Source organism: Lithobates pipiens, unplaced genomic scaffold (genome assembly GCF_037356315.1).
Source record: "Lithobates pipiens isolate NorthernLeopardFrog02 unplaced genomic scaffold, aLitPip1_a1.2 Scaffold_24, whole genome shotgun sequence".
Taxonomy (NCBI): domain Eukaryota; kingdom Metazoa; phylum Chordata; class Amphibia; order Anura; family Ranidae; genus Lithobates; species Lithobates pipiens.
In genome coordinates this window covers 19,975,367-19,996,553 of record NW_027507786.1, presented here as the reverse complement: position 1 = coordinate 19,996,553, position 21,187 = coordinate 19,975,367, and positions in this window count along the sequence as shown.

The following is a 21,187-nucleotide window of genomic DNA, read 5'->3' as shown; positions in this document are numbered from 1 at the left end:
TTTTTTTTTTTTTTTTTAAACCTGCAAAGCAAAAGGCATAATGAGCTAGTATGCACCGCATACTAGCTCATTATGAAATACTTACCTTAGAACGAGGCCCCGACATCTCGCCCGATCCACGCCGAGGAAGCCGACATGCTCCCTCGGCGTCTCTTCCGGGTATCGCGGCTCCGGCGCTGTGAGTGGCCGGAGCCGCGATATCGTCACTCCCGCGCATGCGCGCGGGAGATTTAAATCCGGCCGGACGAGCGCTGCCGGATTTTCGCGGAGAGAACCCCCTTGTGCGCATGCGCCGCTGCAGTCAGCGGCGCATACCGAGGGGAATATCTCCTAAACCGTACAGGTTTAGGAGATATTTTTTTTACCTACAGGTAAGCCTTATTATAGGCTTTCCTGTAGGTAAAAGTTAAAAAAGTGGGTTTACTTCCACTTTAAGACGGTCATAGGCCTGAGGGATAGTATGGGTTCCCTGGTGAAGTCCAGATCAGGGATCCTGGAGATCTTCAGATCATATTATGCAGACCTTCTGGGAAGAAAGGACCTTTGTCGGGACAAGATGGAAAGCTTTCTGGATTCTACTCCAGGATTGGGAAATGGTACATTGCCTTTGATGGATTTGACAGAACCAATTTCAGTGGATGAGGTAGTTCATGCTATAGAGAAGCTGGCTACCAAAAAATCGCCTGGGCCAGATGGGTTGACAGCTGAATTCTACAAGTGTTTTAAGTCCATTCTGGCTCCCTTTTTAGCGGAGGTTTATAACAGCTGTCTAGAAGAGGGTTCGCTCCCTCCCTCCATGAGGCAATCCGCTGTGATTCTTCTGTCAAAAGGTAAAGACCCCTCAATGATTGAGAACTGGCGCCCCATCAGTCTTCTCAATGTTGATAGAAAGATCTTGGCGAAGATTCTTTTTTGGCGCTTGTCGTCAGTGGCAGGCGATTTGTTGTCCAGTCATCAGCACTGCTCGGTCCAAGGTAGAAGTACCTTTTCAGCGGTTTTAGCTGTCCGGGAGGCTTTGGAACGATGCAGGGCTGCTGGATGGAGAAAGTACTTGCTGGCATTGGATCAGGCGAAGGCTTTTGATAGAGTCAATCACGAGTACCTGTATTTGCTACTTGGTAGATACGGCCTGCAGGGGAGGTTTATAGATTGGCTGAAGACATTATATAAAGGGGCTGAGAGCTTCCCACTGGTTAATGGTTGGGTTGGACGGCCTTTTGAGGTTGGCTCTGGTGTGCGCCAGGGATGTCCTCTGAGCCCCCTGTTATATGTATTCGCAATCGACCCCTTCATAAGAAGGCTAGAGAGTGGATCTTTGTGCGGGGTGCCTTTGGGCATTGCTGGTGTGCCACCTTTGAAGGTCGTGGCCTATGCCGATGATGTGTCTGTTATTGTCTCTGGAACGGAGGAGGCGCAGGAGGTGGTCTCTATGATAGAGCAGTACACGGAGGCTTCTGGTTCTAAAGTCAACCATGAAAAGAGTGAAGTTTTCTGGATGGGTGAGGAAGGTGAAAGCTTCGAACTTCCGGATGCCTTCCCAGAGCCCCAGCAGGAAATTAAAGTGTTGGGCATCAAATTTGGTCCTGGTGACTATGGTCATCGAAATTGGGAAAGCAGGTTGGTGTGTGCCAATGCCAAAGTAGCAAGTTGGAAGAAATGGAAGCTTTCTTTGAGGGAGAGGGTTGACTTGATCAAAACGTACCTGGTCCCAATTTTTTTATATGTCAGCTTTGTCTGTATCTTGCCAGTATCTCTCTATGCAAGGGTGTACAGCTGCTTTTTCCAACTGTTATGGGGAAGTAGGCTGAACCTGATCAAACGCAATGTAACTTACCTGTCTAGGCGGGAGGGTGGCCTAGGAATGGTCAACCCAATAGTTTTCTTTTCTCTGCTGTTTTTAAAGTACAATTTTGGTAACATGCTAGCAGAGAACCCGCCGGGATGGGTGGGTATTTTTCAATCTTGTTTTAGGCCTTTTCTGCGATCCTGGGAAGATGGCGGGCCAGTGAAAAGTCTGAGAGTCCGACATGGCAAGCTCCCGGCTTATGTTGCCCCGTGTCTGAAAATACTTCGGCAGTGGCAGGTGACAGTGGAGGATATCAAGTCCCTCCCCAGGAAGCTTCTGGAGAAGAGGATTTTGGGCTCTGCTTTCAGTGTGTCACTGGCCTTAAGGGATTGCCCAGGCTCTGTAATGAGGGAAGGGTTGCGTTTAATCAATTTAGAAAGAATCCCCTTGAAGTTTAGGGATCAAGCCTGGCTCGCCTTCCATGGAAGGCTCTATGTGAGAGGGAACTTGAAGCATCGCCCTGTGGATGATCGGGATTGTCCTAGAGCGGAGTGTGTTGGTAAAGTGGAGTCTATGGACCACTTTTTGCTCCAGTGTCCCTTTAACATAGAGGTGTATAAAAGGGTGGGGAGGGCTCTAGGCATCCCCTTTTTCTATCGCATGAGTTATGCGGAGTGGGTGTATGGGGCATTTCCGACTCACTGGGATTTTGATTTGGATACACTGTTTTTAGTTAGTATAGTTGTCCGTTACTTCACATGGAATGCACGGTGCCAGATTACCCTGCGGAAGAAAGTCCTCTCTGTTGAGGTGGTGGTGCACGATATTCTGGGTGAGGTTGGGAAAATTCGGGGTCTTGAGAAGGGCAGGGAGCCTCGGGCAGTCTGGATAAGGGCGTGGAGGAATATCAGACCTGCCTTTGGTGAACTGCCCATCTCTGGGTGAGGAGCTCTTTTCTTTTTCTGGTTCTTTCACTCCCTTAGCTTTTTTTGGTTAGTATCTTCTTTTTGAAGAAGGGCTGCATGCATAATGGGTACAGGTTTGTTTCTTAACCTCACAAGTTTGATGTCTGGTGTAATGGTGTGAGTCGTAATAGGATTTATGTTATTGCTTAAAGTATTTTTTTGGTTTGAGAGCAGATTTGCTATATTTATTTTAATTTATGTAAATATGTATATATTTATGTATATTTATATATTGTGATTTTATGATTATTGATTGCAAGACTTTTAATAAAGAAAAATTGGGAAGAATGTTCCTTACATTGGTGATCAGTGGGAAGAATGTTCCTTACATTGGTGATCAGTGGGAAGAATGTTCCTTACATTGGTGATCAGTGAGAAGAATGTTCCTTACATTGGTGATCAGTGGGAAGAATGTCCCTTACATTGGTGATCAGTGGGAAGAATGTTCCTTACATTGGTGATCAGTGAGAAGAATGTTCCTTACATTGGTGATCAGTGGGAAGAATGTTCCTTACATTGGTGATCAGTGAGAAGAATGTTCCTTACATTGGTGATCAGTGAGAAGAATGTTCCTTACATTGGTGATCGGTGAGAAGAATGTTCCTTACATTGGTGATCGGTGGGAAGAATGTTCCTTACATTGGTGATCGGTGGGAAGAATGTTCCTTACATTGGTGATCGGTGAGAAGAATGTCCCTTACATTGGTGATCGGTGAGAAGAATGTCCCTTACATTGGTGATCGGTGAGAAGAATGTCCCTTACATTGGTGATCAGTGAGAAGAATGTTCCTTACATTGGTGATCAGTGAGAAGAATGTTCCTTACATTGGTGATCAGTGAGAAGAATGTTCCTTACATTGGTGATCAGTGGGAAGAATGTCCCTTACATTGGTGATCAGTGGGAAGAATGTTCCTTACATTGGTGATCAGTGGGAAGAATGTTCCTTACATTGGTGATCAGTGAGAAGAATGTTCCTTACATTGGTGATCAGTGAGAAGAATGTTCCTTACATTGGTGATCAGTGGGAAGAATGTTCCTTACATTGGTGATCAGTGAGAAGAATGTTCCTTACATTGGTGATCAGTGGGAAGAATGTTCCTTACATTGGTGATCAGTGGGAAGAATGTTCCTTACATTGGTGATCAGTGGGAAGAATGTCCCTTACATTGGTGATCAGTGGGAAGAATGTTCCTTACATTGGTGATCAGTGAGAAGAATGTTCCTTACATTGGTGATCGGTGAGAAGAATGTTCCTTACATTGGTGATCAGTGAGAAGAATGTTCCTTACATTGGTGATCAGTGGGAAGGATGTTCCTTACATTGGTGATCAGTGAGAAGAATGTTCCTTACATTGGTGATCAGTGAGAAGAATGTTCCTTACATTGGTGATCGGTGAGAAGAATGTTCCTTACATTGGTGATCGGTGGGAAGAATGTTCCTTACATTGGTGATCGGTGGGAAGAATGTTCCTTACATTGGTGATCGGTGAGAAGAATGTCCCTTACATTGGTGATCGGTGAGAAGAATGTCCCTTACATTGGTGATCGGTGAGAAGAATGTCCCTTACATTGGTGATCAGTGAGAAGAATGTTCCTTACATTGGTGATCAGTGAGAAGAATGTTCCTTACATTGGTGATCAGTGAGAAGAATGTTCCTTACATTGGTGATCAGTGGGAAGAATGTCCCTTACATTGGTGATCAGTGGGAAGAATGTTCCTTACATTGGTGATCAGTGGGAAGAATGTTCCTTACATTGGTGATCAGTGAGAAGAATGTTCCTTACATTGGTGATCAGTGAGAAGAATGTTCCTTACATTGGTGATCAGTGGGAAGAATGTTCCTTACATTGGTGATCAGTGAGAAGAATGTTCCTTACATTGGTGATCAGTGGGAAGAATGTTCCTTACATTGGTGATCAGTGGGAAGAATGTTCCTTACATTGGTGATCAGTGGGAAGAATGTCCCTTACATTGGTGATCAGTGGGAAGAATGTTCCTTACATTGGTGATCAGTGAGAAGAATGTTCCTTACATTGGTGATCGGTGAGAAGAATGTCCCTTACATTGGTGATCAGTGGGAAGAATGTTCCTTACATTGGTGATCAGTGGGAAGAATGTTCCTTACATTGGTGATCAGTGAGAAGAATGTTCCTTACATTGGTGATCAGTGGGAAGGATGTTCCTTACATTGGTGATCAGTGAGAAGAATGTTCCTTACATTGGTGATCAGTGAGAAGAATGTTCCTTACATTGGTGATCAGTGAGAAGAATGTTCCTTACATTGGTGATCAGTGAGAAGAATGTTCCTTACATTGGTGATCAGTGGGAAGAATGTTCCTTACATTGGTGATCAGTGAGAAGAATGTTCCTTACATTGGTGATCAGTGAGAAGAATGTTTCTTACATTGGTGATCGGTGGGAAGAATGTTCCTTACATTGGTGATCAGTGAGAAGAATGTTCCTTACATTGGTGATCAGTGGGAAGAATGTTCCTTACATTGGTGATCAGTGAGAAGAATGTTCCTTACATCGGTGATCAGTGAGAAGAATGTTCCTTACATTGGTGATCGGTGGGAAGGAGGAGGAGGACACACCCAAAGAGCTCTCTGTGAGAACCACCCATTTTTCAAGCCTGGGCCTTGCCTGCTAGCTTGGCCCAGGAATAATGCCTGATCCTGGGGGAGGCCCTGAGATGGATCCCCCTGATGACACGGGGCCCAGTGAGGAGGAGGTGGAGGATCTGTCTGTGGGTCCGGGCCCTGGTATGGATGCCAGTGTCTTCAGCCTTAAGGTTGTTAATCGCTTTAGGGCGATTGGGAGAGCGGAGGAGAAGCTGAAGGTTTTGAAAGCCGAGCTTAAGAACTTCAAAGCCAAATACTTCCAGGCCTGGAGTAAGAATCGCACCGCCATGAAGCCTGAGCTACAGGAACTGGAAGAAAAAGTGAAGCAGCAAATTTTATTGTTGCAAAAACTAAAAGAAAAAAGTGGAGCATTTAAAGAAAAATTTGAAAATGAGAGGAGATTTGTCAGCCAGTCCTCAGCGTGTTCAGTGGATCAGCCTCAGCATATGGATGACCCGGGTCCATCTGCCTCTGCTCCTCTCCCCCCATGTAAGGCCTTGGAATCGCCGGCGGCAACCAGCCAGGGGGTTGAGAGTGAGAATGCCACCCTGACCTTCATCCAGCGGATGGAATCCCCCCTGAGAGGAGACAAGCTTGTAATGTCTGATAATCCATCAGAGGTCCCGGTGGATGTGCAGAAGAATCAGCCAGGGAATGAGGATGAACCTGCACCAAATCCCCTGAACATGGATGTTGCTGCACCTGCATGTGCTGAGACCTGTAGTCCCTCTACCACATTTGCTGCATGTGTTTCACACACTGTGTCTGACACCTTCAATGTGATTGCCTCACCTGAGCCTCTCTGTGTTCCAGCAGAGCTGATTGATGCTGGTGGGGGAGGGGATCAGAATACTGCACCATGTGCAGTGGAAGCCATGGATGTGTCAGTCCAGCCTGCACTGTCCTCTGCAGAAAGTCCTGTCCTGACGGAAGAGAACCGGCCAGATGAAGATTCCACCAGCACAGCAGTGGGAACTGACACTGCTGGGAAGACTGCAGGACATGTGAATATACCAGCAAGTATTAACAATGACAGTCATGATAAAACAATGAATGTGGTGGGTGGAGGTGGTGGTGATGGTGGAGGGGTTAATACTGCTGGGAAAAACAAAAATGACATTTCTCCCTCTGCTCAGAGGAAAGACTTGTCGATTGTGCAGACCAAATCTGTACAATCGATATCTGCTAGAGATGTTTTAGACAGTTCAAAACACACAAATATCTCTTCTGCTGGGAGGAATATGGGGAGTTATGCGTCTGTTGTGGGGAGTCGCACCAAGGAGGGTGGGGGGAATGCTGTAAATATTGGTGGTCACAATATAGGGGGGTTTGGTGGTGGGATTGGTAGTGGGTATAGGAGGAGGAATGTGGTTCAGTTCAAGTGGGAGGGGGAGGGGACCCCACCAGTGAGGGGGAGGGTGGCTGAGTTGGTTTTAGAAATGGGGTTTAAAGCTGTGGATATTTTTGCTTTGATTTGCCCAGTGGGGAGTTATGAATTTGATTTATCTTTTGTAAAACCTGAGGGGTTGGATTTATTTTGGGAGCGACATAGGAGGTGCCAGGGCCTTCCACAGTGGAGTGGTTTGGTGCCAAAGGTGATTTCCAGGCAGCCCCTGATAAAATCGGTGACCATCCTGGTGCGTAACGAATCCATACCAGAGGCTGATTTGATAGTATGGCTACGCCGATATGGTGAGGTCCTCACTCCACTGCGGAAGGTCCTGGATGAACATGGGATATGGACAGGGGCCTGGACGTCACTAAAACTGGGGGTGCTGGGCAATGTAGTCCAACATCTGCCCTGCTCAGCTTTCCTGGGAAGAGATCGGCTGACTATATTCTACCAGGGACATCCCAAAGTCTGCAATAAATGTGGTGAAAAGGGCCATTTTGCCTCTACCTGCACCCGTAAAAAGTGTTCGCTATGCCAGGGTCTGGACCATTTGGCAAAAGATTGTACCCAAATTCGGTGCAATCTGTGCCAAAAGCTTGGCCATCCTTACAGTAAGTGTCCAGAGGCTTTACATAACTTGCCAGGATTGGAGGCTGAGCTGCAGAGGCTGGATAAGGAGGATGAGGCCGCTGTAACTGTTGTTGTCCCTCCTGTGTCTGTTCTATCTGTTGTTTTGGGTTCTGTTTCCCCTGGTAATGTTGTCCCTGAGTCTGTCCCTCCTGTGTCTGTTCCATCTGTTTCAGGTTCTGTTTCCCCTGGTAATGTGGTCCCTGAGTCTGTCCCTCCTGTATCAGTTCCATCTGTTGTTTCAGATTCTGTTCCCTCTAGTGATGTGGTCCCTAAGTCTGTCCCCCATGTGGTGGTCCCTATTCCTGCTGTACGTAGGTCCTCCAGACTAGCGGAGGCTGCTGGGGGGGCAGGTTTAGCGGATCTTCCTTCTCAGCCTCCAGTCCCTGTCCCTCGGCAGCGCAAACGTGGTCAGGGGAGTGTGGGGGTGCTGGATGGGGGTGGGGCTGATGGAAGGGTGTCCATATCCCATGTCTCACCCTCTGTTGGGGGGGATTCGGATGATGAGGGGTGGGAGACATTTAGGAGGAAGAAAAAGAAGAAGAGGAAGACAAATAAGGTGGTAATTTCTTCCTCAGAGTCGGACCCAGGAGGGGTTCCTCTTGGCAACACCTTTTCAGTTTTGTCAGGTGATGGGATGTCTGATTTATCTTTTTCTTTATCATCCATGGATGAGGGGGAGTCACATAGTTTGAAGAGAGCTGTTTCTGGTGATGAGAGTGTGGCAAAGGTTAAGAAACGACTACCCCAATCATCCTGATGGCAGTTCCCACTCCGATAAAGGTGGCGACCATTAATGTCGCCAGCATGAAATCTGCAAGAGCTCGTGATATTGCCTTATTTTTGCTCAGCGAGTTTGATGCCGAGATTTTATTTTTGCAAGAGACCTGGCTCAATACTTTGGCCGATGTCCATCTAGCAAAAAGGGAGTGGAGATGCGGTCCCTCCTTTTGGTCTCTTGCGGCAGAACCCTGCAGCGGAGTTGCGGTCCTTTTTAAAACCGATATGGTAACGTGCCGGCGGGTAATTGAGGTAGAGATTGGGAGATGCATGGTCTTGGACGTCTCTGTTAGGGGGCAGGACCTGCGCCTGATTAATATCTATGGACCGCAGTCAAGATGGGGCAGGAAATGCCTCCTCACAGAGATCAAGCCCTTCCTTTTTACGTCCCAGCAGGTTGTCTTTGGAGGTGATTTTAACACCATAATTAGGCCTGAAGACAGGAGAGGCTCCATAGACAGGCTGGCGTACGATAGCGTTTTTCTTAGAGATATGGTGAGACAAGCAGGCCTGGTAGATGTGCATATTAAGCACTGCCCTGGCAGCACGGGATTCACATTTCAGAGAGGGAATAGTCAGAGTAGGATAGATAGGTTTTTTTTAAAGGAGAACTCTGCTTTCTCGGCTCCTGAGTTGAGGGCGGTGGAGTTCTCTGACCACTGTATGCTGTCTGTGACTCTGAATGCCTCGGACACTCCACCCAGGGGAAGGGGTACCTGGAAACTGAATTCGGCTCTCCTGGAAGACGTAGAGGTAAGACAATCCTTTGAGGATTTTTTCCAGGCACAGGTTTCTATTCTGGACTTTTGCAGCACTAAGTCAGAGTGGTGGGAGCTTGTGAAACAAAGGGCGATTGGACTTTTCAAGGCCATAAGTAAGAAGAAGCAGCTTGGTATGTACATTGCCTACCAGCATTTGCGGAGGAAGCTTGATCGTCTTGTCTCGTATAGAGGAGATCCAGGGGAGATCTCTGAGGTGAAGTTTCTTCTTAGAAAGTGTCAATACGACTGGCATGCCTCCTTCGTTCTGGAGAGGGATTATGGAAAATATCACTCGCCTGATCCTTACCAGAACTGTAAGCAAGGCATAGCAGTTAAGACGGTCATAGGCCTGAGGGATAGTACGGGTTCCCTGGTGAAGTCCAGATCAGGGATCCTGGAGATCTTCAGATCATATTATGCAGACCTTCTGGGAAGAAAGGACCTTTGTCGGGACAGGATGGAAAGCTTTCTGGATTCTACTCCAGGATTGGGAAATGGTACATTGCCTTTGATGAATTTGACAGAACCAATTTCAGTGGATGAGGTAGTCCATGCTATAGAGAAGCTGGCTACCAAAAAATCGCCTGGGCCAGATGGGTTGACAGCTGAATTCTACAAGTGTTTTAAGTCCATTCTGGCTCCCTTTTTAGCGGAGGTTTATAACAGCTGTCTAGAAGAGGGTTCGCTCCCTCCCTCCATGAGGCAATCCGCTGTGATTCTTCTGTCAAAAGGTAAAGACCCCTCAATGATTGAGAACTGGCGCCCCATCAGTCTTCTCAATGTTGATAGAAAGATCTTGGCGAAGATTCTTTTTTGGCGCTTGTCGTCAGTGGCAGGCGATTTGTTGTCCAGTCATCAGCACTGCTCGGCCCAAGGTAGAAGTACCTTTTCAGCGGTTTTAGCTGTCCGGGAGGCTTTGGAGTGATGCAGGTCTGCTGGATGGAGAAAGTACTTGCTGGCATTGGATCAGGCGAAGGCTTTTGATAGAGTCAATCACGAGTACTTGTATTTGCTACTTGGTAGATACGGCCTTCAGGGGAGGTTTATAGATTGGCTGAAGACATTATATAAAGGGGCTGAGAGCTTCCCACTGGTTAATGGTTGGGTTGGACGGCCTTTTGAGGTTGGCTCTGGTGTGCGCCAGGGATGTCCTCTGAGCCCCCTGTTATATGTATTCGCAATCGACCCCTTCATAAGAAGGCTAGAGAGTGGATCTTTGTGCGGGGTGCCTTTGGGCATTGCTGGTGTGCCACCTTTGAAGGTCGTGGCCTATGCCGATGATGTGTCTGTTATTGTCTCTGGAACGGAGGAGGCGCAGGAGGTGGTCTCTATGATAGAGCAGTACACGGAGGCTTCTGGTTCTAAAGTCAACCATGAAAAGAGTGAAGTTTTCTGGATGGGTGAGGAAGGTGAAAGCTTCGAACTTCCGGATGCCTTCCCAGAGCCCCAGCAGGAAATTAAAGTGTTGGGCATCAAATTTGGTCCTGGTGACTATGGTCATCGAAATTGGGAAAGCAGGTTGGTGTGTGCCAATGCCAAAGTAGCAAGTTGGAAGAAATGGAAGCTTTCATTGAGGGAGAGGGTTGACTTGATCAAAACGTACCTGGTCCCAATTTTTTTATATGTCAGCTTCGTCTGTATCTTGCCAGTATCTCTCTATGCAAGGGTGTACAGCTGCTTTTTCCAACTGTTATGGGGAAGTAGGCTGAACCTGATCAAACGCAATGTAACTTACCTGTCTAGGCGGGAAGGTGGCCTAGGAATGGTCAACCCAATAGTTTTCTTTTCTCTGCTGTTTTTAAAGTACAATCTTGGTAACATGCTAGCAGAGAACCCGCCGGGATGGGTGGGTATTTTTCAATCTTGTTTTAGGCCTTTTCTGCGATGCTGGGAAGATGGCGGGCCAGTGAAAAGTCTGAGAGTCCGACATGGCAAGCTCCCGGCTTATGTTGCCCCGTGTCTGAAAATACTTCGGCAGTGGCAGGTGACAGTGGAGGATATCAAGTCCCTCCCCAGGAAGCTTCTGGAGAAGAGGATTTTGGGCTCTGCTTTCAGTGTGTCACTGGCCTTAAGGGATTGCCCAGGCTCTGTAATGAGGGAAGGGTTGCGTTTAATCAATTTAGAAAGAATCCCCTTGAAGTTTAGGGATCAAGCCTGGCTCGCCTTCCATGGAAGGCTCTATGTGAGAGGGAACTTGAAGCATCGCCCTGTGGATGATCGGGATTGTCCTAGAGCGGAGTGTGTTGGTAAAGTGGAGTCTATGGACCACTTTTTGCTCCAGTGTCCCTTTAACATAGAGGTGTATAAAAAGGTGGGGAGGGCTCTAGGCATCCCCTTTTTCTATCACATGAGTTATGCGGAGTGGGTGTATGGGGCATTTCCGACTCACTGGGATTTTGATTTGGATACACTGTTTTTAGTTAGTATAGTTGTCCGTTACTTCACATGGAATGCACGGTGCCAGATTACCCTGCGGAAGAAAGTCCTCTCTGTTGAGGTGGTGGTGCACGATATTCTGGGTGAGGTTGGGAAAATTCGGGGTCTTGAGAGGGGCAGGGAGCCTCGGGCAGTCTGGATAAGGGCGTGTAGGAATATTAGACCTGCCTTTGGTGAACTGCCCATCTCTGGGTGAGGAGCTCTTTTCTTTTTCTGGTTCTTTCACTCCCTTAGCTTTTGTTGGTTAATATCTTCTTTTTGAAGAAGGGCTGCATGCATAATGGGTACAGGTTTGTTTCTTAACCTCACAAGTTTGATGTCTGGTGTAATGGTGTGAGTCGTAATAGGATTTATGTTATTGCTTAAAGTATTTTTTTGGTTTGAGAGCAGATTTGCTATATTTATTTTAATTTATGTAAATATGTATATATTTATGTATATTTATATATTGTGATTTTATGATTATTGATTGCAAGACTTTTAATAAAGAAAAATTGGGAAGAATGTTCCTTACATTGGTGATCAGTGGGAAGAATGTTCCTTACATTGGTGATCAGTGGGAAGAATGTTCCTTACATTGGTGATCAGTGAGAAGAATGTTCCTTACATTGGTGATCAGTGGGAAGAATGTCCCTTACATTGGTGATCAGTGGGAAGAATGTTCCTTACATTGGTGATCAGTGGGAAGAATGTTCCTTACATTGGTGATCAGTGAGAAGAATGTTCCTTACATTGGTGATCAGTGAGAAGAATGTTCCTTACATTGGTGATCAGTGAGAAGAATGTTCCTTACATTGGTGATCAGTGGGAAGAATGTCCCTTACATTGGTGATCAGTGGGAAGAATGTTCCTTACATTGGTGATCAGTGGGAAGAATGTTCCTTACATTGGTGATCAGTGAGAAGAATGTTCCTTACATTGGTGATCAGTGAGAAGAATGTTCCTTACATTGGTGATCAGTGGGAAGAATGTTCCTTACATTGGTGATCAGTGAGAAGAATGTTCCTTACATTGGTGATCAGTGGGAAGAATGTTCCTTACATTGGTGATCAGTGGGAAGAATGTTCCTTACATTGGTGATCAGTGGGAAGAATGTCCCTTACATTGGTGATCAGTGGGAAGAATGTTCCTTACATTGGTGATCAGTGAGAAGAATGTTCCTTACATTGGTGATCGGTGAGAAGAATGTTCCTTACATTGGTGATCAGTGAGAAGAATGTTCCTTACATTGGTGATCAGTGGGAAGGATGTTCCTTACATTGGTGATCAGTGAGAAGAATGTTCCTTACATTGGTGATCAGTGAGAAGAATGTTCCTTACATTGGTGATCAGTGAGAAGAATGTTCCTTACATTGGTGATCAGTGGGAAGAATGTTCCTTACATTGGTGATCAGTGAGAAGAATGTTCTTTACATTGGTGATCAGTGGGAAGAATGTTCCTTACATTGGTGATCAGTGAGAAGAATGTTCCTTACATTGGTGATCAGTGGGAAGAATGTTCCTTACATTGGTGATCAGTGAGAAGAATGTTCCTTACATTGGTGATCAGAGGGAAGAATGTTCCTTACATTGGTGATCAGTGAGAAGAATGTTCCTTACATTGGTGATCAGTGAGAAGAATGTTCTTTACATTGGTGATCAGTGGGAAGAATGTTCCTTACATTGGTGATCAGTGGGAAGAATGTTCCTTACATTGGTGATCAGAGGGAAGAATGTTCCTTACATTGGTGATCAGTGAGAAGAATGTTCCTTACATTGGTGATCAGTGAGAAGAATGTTCCTTACATTGGTGATCGGTGGGAAGAATGTTCCTTACATTGGTGATCAGTGAGAAGAATGTTCCTTACATTGGTGATCAGTGAGAAGAATGTTCCTTACATTGGTGATCAGTGAGAAGAATGTTCCTTACATTGGTGATCAGTGGGAAGAATGTTCCTTACATTGGTGATCGGTTAGAAGAATGTTCCTTACATTGGTGATTGGGAAGAATGTTCCTTACATTGGTGATCAGTGGGAAGAATGTTTCTTACATTGGTGATCGGTGGGAAGAATGTTCCTTACATTGGTGATCAGTGGGAAGAATGTTCCTTACATTGGTGATCAGTGGGAAGAATGTTCCTTACATTGGTGATCAGAGGGAAGAATGTTCCTTACATTGGTGATCAGTGAGAAGAATGTTCCTTACATTGGTGATCAGTGAGAAGAATGTTTCTTACATTGGTGATCGGTGGGAAGAATGTTCCTTACATTGGTGATCAGTGAGAAGAATGTTCCTTACATTGGTGATCAGTGGGAAGAATGCTCCTTACATTGGTGATCGGTGGGAAGGAGGAGGAGGACACACCCAAAGAGCTCTCTGTGAGAACCACCCATTTTTCAAGCCTGGGCCTTGCCTGCTAGCTTGGCCCAGGAATAATGCCTGATCCTGGGGGAGGCCCTGAGATGGATCCCCCTGATGACACGGGGCCCAGTGAGGAGGAGGTGGAGGATCTGTCTGTGGGTCCGGGCCCTGGTATGGATGCCAGTGTCTTCAGCCTTAAGGTTGTTAATCGCTTTAGGGCGATTGGGAGAGCGGAGGAGAAGCTGAAGGTTTTGAAAGCCGAGCTTAAGAACTTCAAAGCCAAATACTTCCAGGCCTGGAGTAAGAATCGCACCGCCATGAAGCCTGAGCTACAGGAACTGGAAGAAAAAGTGAAGCAGCAAATTTTATTGTTGCAAAAACTAAAAGAAAAAAGTGGAGCATTTAAAGAAAAATTTGAAAATGAGAGGAGATTTGTCAGCCAGTCCTCAGCGTGTTCAGTGGATCAGCCTCAGCATATGGATGACCCGGGTCCATCTGCCTCTGCTCCTCTCCCCCCATGTAAGGCCTTGGAATCGCCGGCGGCAACCAGCCAGGGGGTTGAGAGTGAGAATGCCACCCTGACCTTCATCCAGCGGATGGAATCCCCCCTGAGAGGAGACAAGCTTGTAATGTCTGATAATCCATCAGAGGTCCCGGTGGATGTGCAGAAGAATCAGCCAGGGAATGAGGATGAACCTGCACCAAATCCCCTGAACATGGATGTTGCTGCACCTGCATGTGCTGAGACCTGTAGTCCCTCTACCACATTTGCTGCATGTGTTTCACACACTGTGTCTGACACCTGCAATGTGATTGCCTCACCTGAGCCTCTCTGTGTTCCAGCAGAGCTGATTGATGCTGGTGGGGGAGGGGATCAGAATACTGCACCATGTGCAGTGGAAGCCATGGATGTGTCAGTCCAGCCTGCACTGTCCTCTGCAGAAAGTCCTGTCCTGACGGAAGAGAACCGGCCAGATGAAGATTCCACCAGCACAGCAGTGGGAACTGACACTGCTGGGAAGACTGCAGGACATGTGAATATACCAGCAAGTATTAACAATGACAGTCATGATAAAACAATGAATGTGGTGGGTGGAGGTGGTGGTGATGGTGGAGGGGTTAATACTGCTGGGAAAAACAAAAATGACATTTCTCCCTCTGCTCAGAGGAAAGACTTGTCGATTGTGCAGACCAAATCTGTACAATCGATATCTGCTAGAGATGTCTCAGACAGTTCAAAACACACAAATATCTCTTCTGCTGGGAGGAATATGGGGAGTTATGCGTCTGTTGTGGGGAGTCGCACCAAGGAGGGTGGGGGGAATGCTGTAAATATTGGTGGTCACAATATAGGGGGGTTTGGTGGTGGGATTGGTAGTGGGTATAGGAGGAGGAATGTGGTTCAGTTCAAGTGGGAGGGGGAGGGGACCCCACCAGTGAGGGGGAGGGTGGCTGAGTTGGTTTTAGAAATGGGGTTTAAAGCTGTGGATATTTTTGCTTTGATTTGCCCAGTGGGGAGTTATGAATTTGATTTATCTTTTGTAAAACCTGAGGGGTTGGATTTATTTTGGGAGCGACATAGGAGGTGCCAGGGCCTTCCACAGTGGAGTGGTTTGGTGCCAAAGGTGATTTCCAGGCAGCCCCTGATAAAATCGGTGACCATCCTGGTGCGTAACGAATCCATACCAGAGGCTGATTTGATAGTATGGCTACGCCGATATGGTGAGGTCCTCACTCCACTGCGGAAGGTCCTGGATGAACATGGGATATGGACAGGGGCCTGGACGTCACTAAAACTGGGGGTGCTGGGCAATGTAGTCCAACATCTGCCCTGCTCAGCTTTCCTGGGAAGAGATCGGCTGACTATATTCTACCAGGGACAGCCCAAAGTCTGCAATAAATGTGGTGAAAAGGGCCATTTTGCCTCTACCTGCACCCGTAAAAAGTGTTCGCTATGCCAGGGTCTGGACCATTTGGCAAAAGATTGTACCCAAATTCGGTGCAATCTGTGCCAAAAGCTTGGCCATCCTTACAGTAAGTGTCCAGAGGCTTTACATAACTTGCCAGGATTGGAGGCTGAGCTGCAGAGGCTGGATAAGGAGGATGAGGCCGCTGTAACTGTTGTTGTCCCTCCTGTGTCTGTTCTATCTGTTGTTTTGGGTTCTGTTTCCCCTGGTAATGTTGTCCCTGAGTCTGTCCCTCCTGTGTCTGTTCCATCTGTTTCAGGTTCTGTTTCCCCTGGTAATGTGGTCCCTGAGTCTGTCCCTCCTGTATCAGTTCCATCTGTTGTTTCAGATTCTGTTCCCTCTAGTGATGTGGTCCCTAAGTCTGTCCCCCATGTGGTGGTCCCTATTCCTGCTGTACGTAGGTCCTCCAGACTAGCGGAGGCTGCTGGGGGGGCAGGTTTAGCGGATCTTCCTTCTCAGCCTCCAGTCCCTGTCCCTCGGCAGCGCAAACGTGGTCAGGGGAGTGTGGGGGTGCTGGATGGGGGTGGGGCTGATGGAAGGGTGTCCATATCCCATGTCTCACCCTCTGTTGGGGGGGATTCGGATGATGAGGGGTGGGAGACATTTAGGAGGAAGAAAAAGAAGAAGAGGAAGACAAATAAGGTGGTAATTTCTTCCTCAGAGTCGGACCCAGGAGGGGTTCCTCCTGGTAACCCTTTTTCAGTTTTGTCAGGTGATGGGATGTCTGATATATCTTTTTCTTTATCATCCATGGATGAGGGGGAGTCACATAGTTTGAAGAGAGCTGTTTCTGGTGATGAGAGTGTGGCAAAGGTTAAGAAACGACTACCCCAATCATCCTGATGGCAGTTCCCACTCCGATAAAGGTGGCGACCATTAATGTCGCCAGCATGAAATCTGCAAGAGCTCGTGATATTGCCTTATTTTTGCTCAGCGAGTTTGATGCCGAGATTTTATTTTTGCAAGAGACCTGGCTCAATACTTTGGCCGATGTCCATCTAGCAAAAAGGGAGTGGAGATGCGGTCCCTCCTTTTGGTCTCTTGCGGCAGAGCCCTGCAGCGGAGTTGCGGTCCTTTTTAAAACCGATATGGTAACGTGCCGGCGGGTAATTGAGGTAGAGATTGGGAGATGCATGGTCTTGGACGTCTCTGTTAGGGGGCAGGACTTGCGTCTGATTAATATCTATGGACCGCAGTCAAGATGGAGCAGGAAATGCCTCCTCACAGAGATCAAGCCCTTCCTTTTTACATCCCAGCAGGTTGTCTTTGGAGGTGATTTTAACACCATAATTAGGCCTGAAGACAGGAGAGGCTCCATAGACAGGCTGGCGTACGATAGCGTTTTTCTTAGAGATATGGTGAGACAAGCAGGCCTGGTAGATGTGCATATTAAGCACTGCCCTGGCAGCACGGGATTCACATTTCAGAGAGGGAATAGTCAGAGTAGGATAGATAGGTTTTTTTTAAAGGAGAACTCTGCTTTCTCGGCTCCTGAGTTGAGGGCGGTGGAGTTCTCTGACCACTGTATGCTGTCTGTGACTCTGAATGCCTCGGACACTCCACCCAGGGGAAGGGGTACCTGGAAACTGAATTCGGCTCTCCTGGAAGACGTAGAGGTAAGACAATCCTTTGAGGATTTTTTTCAGGCACAGGTTTCTATTCTGGACTTTTGCAGCACTAAGTCAGAGTGGTGGGAGCTTGTGAAACAAAGGGCGATTGGACTTTTCAAGGCCATAAGTAAGAAGAAGCAGCTTGGTATGTACATTGCCTACCAGCATTTGCGGAGGAAGCTTGATCGTCTTGTCTCGTATAGCGGAGATCCAGGGGAGATCTCTGAGGTGAAGTTTCTTCTTAGAAAGTGTCAATACGACCGGCATGCCTCCTTGGTTCTGGAGAGGGATTATGGAAAATATCACTCGCCTGATCCTTACCAGAACTGTAAGCAAGGCATAGCAGTTAAAGCGGTAGTAAACCCGCATTTTTTTTTTTTTTTTTTTTTAAACCTGCAAAGCAAAAGGCATAATGAGCTAGTATGCACCGCATACTAGCTCATTATGAAATACTTACCTTAGAACGAGGCCCCGACATCTCGCCCGATCCACGCCGAGGAAGCCGACATGCTCCCTCGGCGTCTCTTCCGGGTATCGCGGCTCCGGCGCTGTGAGTGGCCGGAGCCGCGATATCGTCACTCCCGCGCATGCGCGCGGGAGATTTAAATCCGGCCGGACGAGCGCTGCCGGATTTTCGCGGAGAGAACCCCCTTGTGCGCATGCGCCGCTGCAGTCAGCGGCGCATACCGAGGGGAATATCTCCTAAACCGTACAGGTTTAGGAGATATTTTTTTTACCTACAGGTAAGCCTTATTATAGGCTTTCCTGTAGGTAAAAGTTAAAAAAGTGGGTTTACTTCCACTTTAAGACGGTCATAGGCCTGAGGGATAGTATGGGTTCCCTGGTGAAGTCCAGATCAGGGATCCTGGAGATCTTCAGATCATATTATGCAGACCTTCTGGGAAGAAAGGACCTTTGTCGGGACAAGATGGAAAGCTTTCTGGATTCTACTCCAGGATTGGGAAATGGTACATTGCCTTTGATGGATTTGACAGAACCAATTTCAGTGGATGAGGTAGTTCATGCTATAGAGAAGCTGGCTACCAAAAAATCGCCTGGGCCAGATGGGTTGACAGCTGAATTCTACAAGTGTTTTAAGTCCATTCTGGCTCCCTTTTTAGCGGAGGTTTATAACAGCTGTCTAGAAGAGGGTTCGCTCCCTCCCTCCATGAGGCAATCCGCTGTGATTCTTCTGTCAAAAGGTAAAGACCCCTCAATGATTGAGAACTGGCGCCCCATCAGTCTTCTCAATGTTGATAGAAAGATCTTGGCGAAGATTCTTTTTTGGCGCTTGTCGTCAGTGGCAGGCGATTTGTTGTCCAGTCATCAGCACTGCTCGGTCCAAGGTAGAAGTACCTTTTCAGCGGTTTTAGCTGTCCGGGAGGCTTTGGAACGATGCAGGGCTGCTGGATGGAGAAAGTACTTGCTGGCATTGGATCAGGCGAAGGCTTTTGATAGAGTCAATCACGAGTACCTGTATTTGCTACTTGGTAGATACGGCCTGCAGGGGAGGTTTATAGATTGGCTGAAGACATTATATAAAGGGGCTGAGAGCTTCCCACTGGTTAATGGTTGGGTTGGACGGCCTTTTGAGGTTGGCTCTGGTGTGCGCCAGGGATGTCCTCTGAGCCCCCTGTTATATGTATTCGCAATCGACCCCTTCATAAGAAGGCTAGAGAGTGGATCTTTGTGCGGGGTGCCTTTGGGCATTGCTGGTGTGCCACCTTTGAAGGTCGTGGCCTATGCCGATGATGTGTCTGTTATTGTCTCTGGAACGGAGGAGGCGCAGGAGGTGGTCTCTATGATAGAGCAGTACACGGAGGCTTCTGGTTCTAAAGTCAACCATGAAAAGAGTGAAGTTTTCTGGATGGGTGAGGAAGGTGAAAGCTTCGAACTTCCGGATGCCTTCCCAGAGCCCCAGCAGGAAATTAAAGTGTTGGGCATCAAATTTGGTCCTGGTGACTATGGTCATCGAAATTGGGAAAGCAGGTTGGTGTGTGCCAATGCCAAAGTAGCAAGTTGGAAGAAATGGAAGCTTTCTTTGAGGGAGAGGGTTGACTTGATCAAAACGTACCTGGTCCCAATTTTTTTATATGTCAGCTTTGTCTGTATCTTGCCAGTATCTCTCTATGCAAGGGTGTACAGCTGCTTTTTCCAACTGTTATGGGGAAGTAGGCTGAACCTGATCAAACGCAATGTAACTTACCTGTCTAGGCGGGAGGGTGGCCTAGGAATGGTCAACCCAATAGTTTTCTTTTCTCTGCTGTTTTTAAAGTACAATTTTGGTAACATGCTAGCAGAGAACCCGCCGGGATGGGTGGGTATTTTTCAATCTTGTTTTAGGCCTTTTCTGCGATCCTGGGAAGATGGCGGGCCAGTGAAAAGTCTGAGAGTCCGACATGGCAAGCTCCCGGCTTATGTTGCCCCGTGTCTGAAAATACTTCGGCAGTGGCAGGTGACAGTGGAGGATATCAAGTCCCTCCCCAGGAAGCTTCTGGAGAAGAGGATTTTGGGCTCTGCTTTCAGTGTGTCACTGGCCTTAAGGGATTGCCCAGGCTCTGTAATGAGGGAAGGGTTGCGTTTAATCAATTTAGAAAGAATCCCCTTGAAGTTTAGGGATCAAGCCTGGCTCGCCTTCCATGGAAGGCTCTATGTGAGAGGGAACTTGAAGCATCGCCCTGTGGATGATCGGGATTGTCCTAGAGCGGAGTGTGTTGGTAAAGTGGAGTCTATGGACCACTTTTTGCTCCAGTGTCCCTTTAACATAGAGGTGTATAAAAGGGTGGGGAGGGCTCTAGGCATCCCCTTTTTCTATCGCATGAGTTATGCGGAGTGGGTGTATGGGGCATTTCCGACTCACTGGGATTTTGATTTGGATACACTGTTTTTAGTTAGTATAGTTGTCCGTTACTTCACATGGAATGCACGGTGCCAGATTACCCTGCGGAAGAAAGTCCTCTCTGTTGAGGTGGTGGTGCACGATATTCTGGGTGAGGTTGGGAAAATTCGGGGTCTTGAGAAGGGCAGGGAGCCTCGGGCAGTCTGGATAAGGGCGTGGAGGAATATCAGACCTGCCTTTGGTGAACTGCCCATCTCTGGGTGAGGAGCTCTTTTCTTTTTCTGGTTCTTTCACTCCCTTAGCTTTTTTTGGTTAGTATCTTCTTTTTGAAGAAGGGCTGCATGCATAATGGGTACAGGTTTGTTTCTTAACCTCACAAGTTTGATGTCTGGTGTAATGGTGTGAGTCGTAATAGGATTTATGTTATTGCTTAAAGTATTTTTTTGGTTTGAGAGCAGATTTGCTATATTTATTTTAATTTATGTAAATATGTATATATTTATGTATATTTATATATTGTGATTTTATGATTATTGATTGCAAGACTTTTAATAAAGAAAAATTGGGAAGAATGTTCCTTACATTGGTGATCAGTGGGAAGAATGTTCCTTACATTGGTGATCAGTGGGAAGAATGTTCCTTACATTGGTGATCAGTGAGAAGAATGTTCCTTACATTGGTGATCAGTGGGAAGAATGTTCCTTACATTGGTGATCAGTGAGAAGAATGTTCCTTACATTGGTGATCAGTGAGAAGAATGTTCCTTACATTGGTGATCGGTGAGAAGAATGTTCCTTACATTGGTGATCGGTGGGAAGAATGTTCCTTACATTGGTGATCGGTGGGAAGAATGTTCCTTACATTGGTGATCGGTGAGAAGAATGTCCCTTACATTGGTGATCGGTGAGAAGAATGTCCCTTACATTGGTGATCGGTGAGAAGAATGTCCCTTACATTGGTGATCAGTGAGAAGAATGTTCCTTACATTGGTGATCAGTGAGAAGAATGTTCCTTACATTGGTGATCAGTGAGAAGAATGTTCCTTACATTGGTGATCAG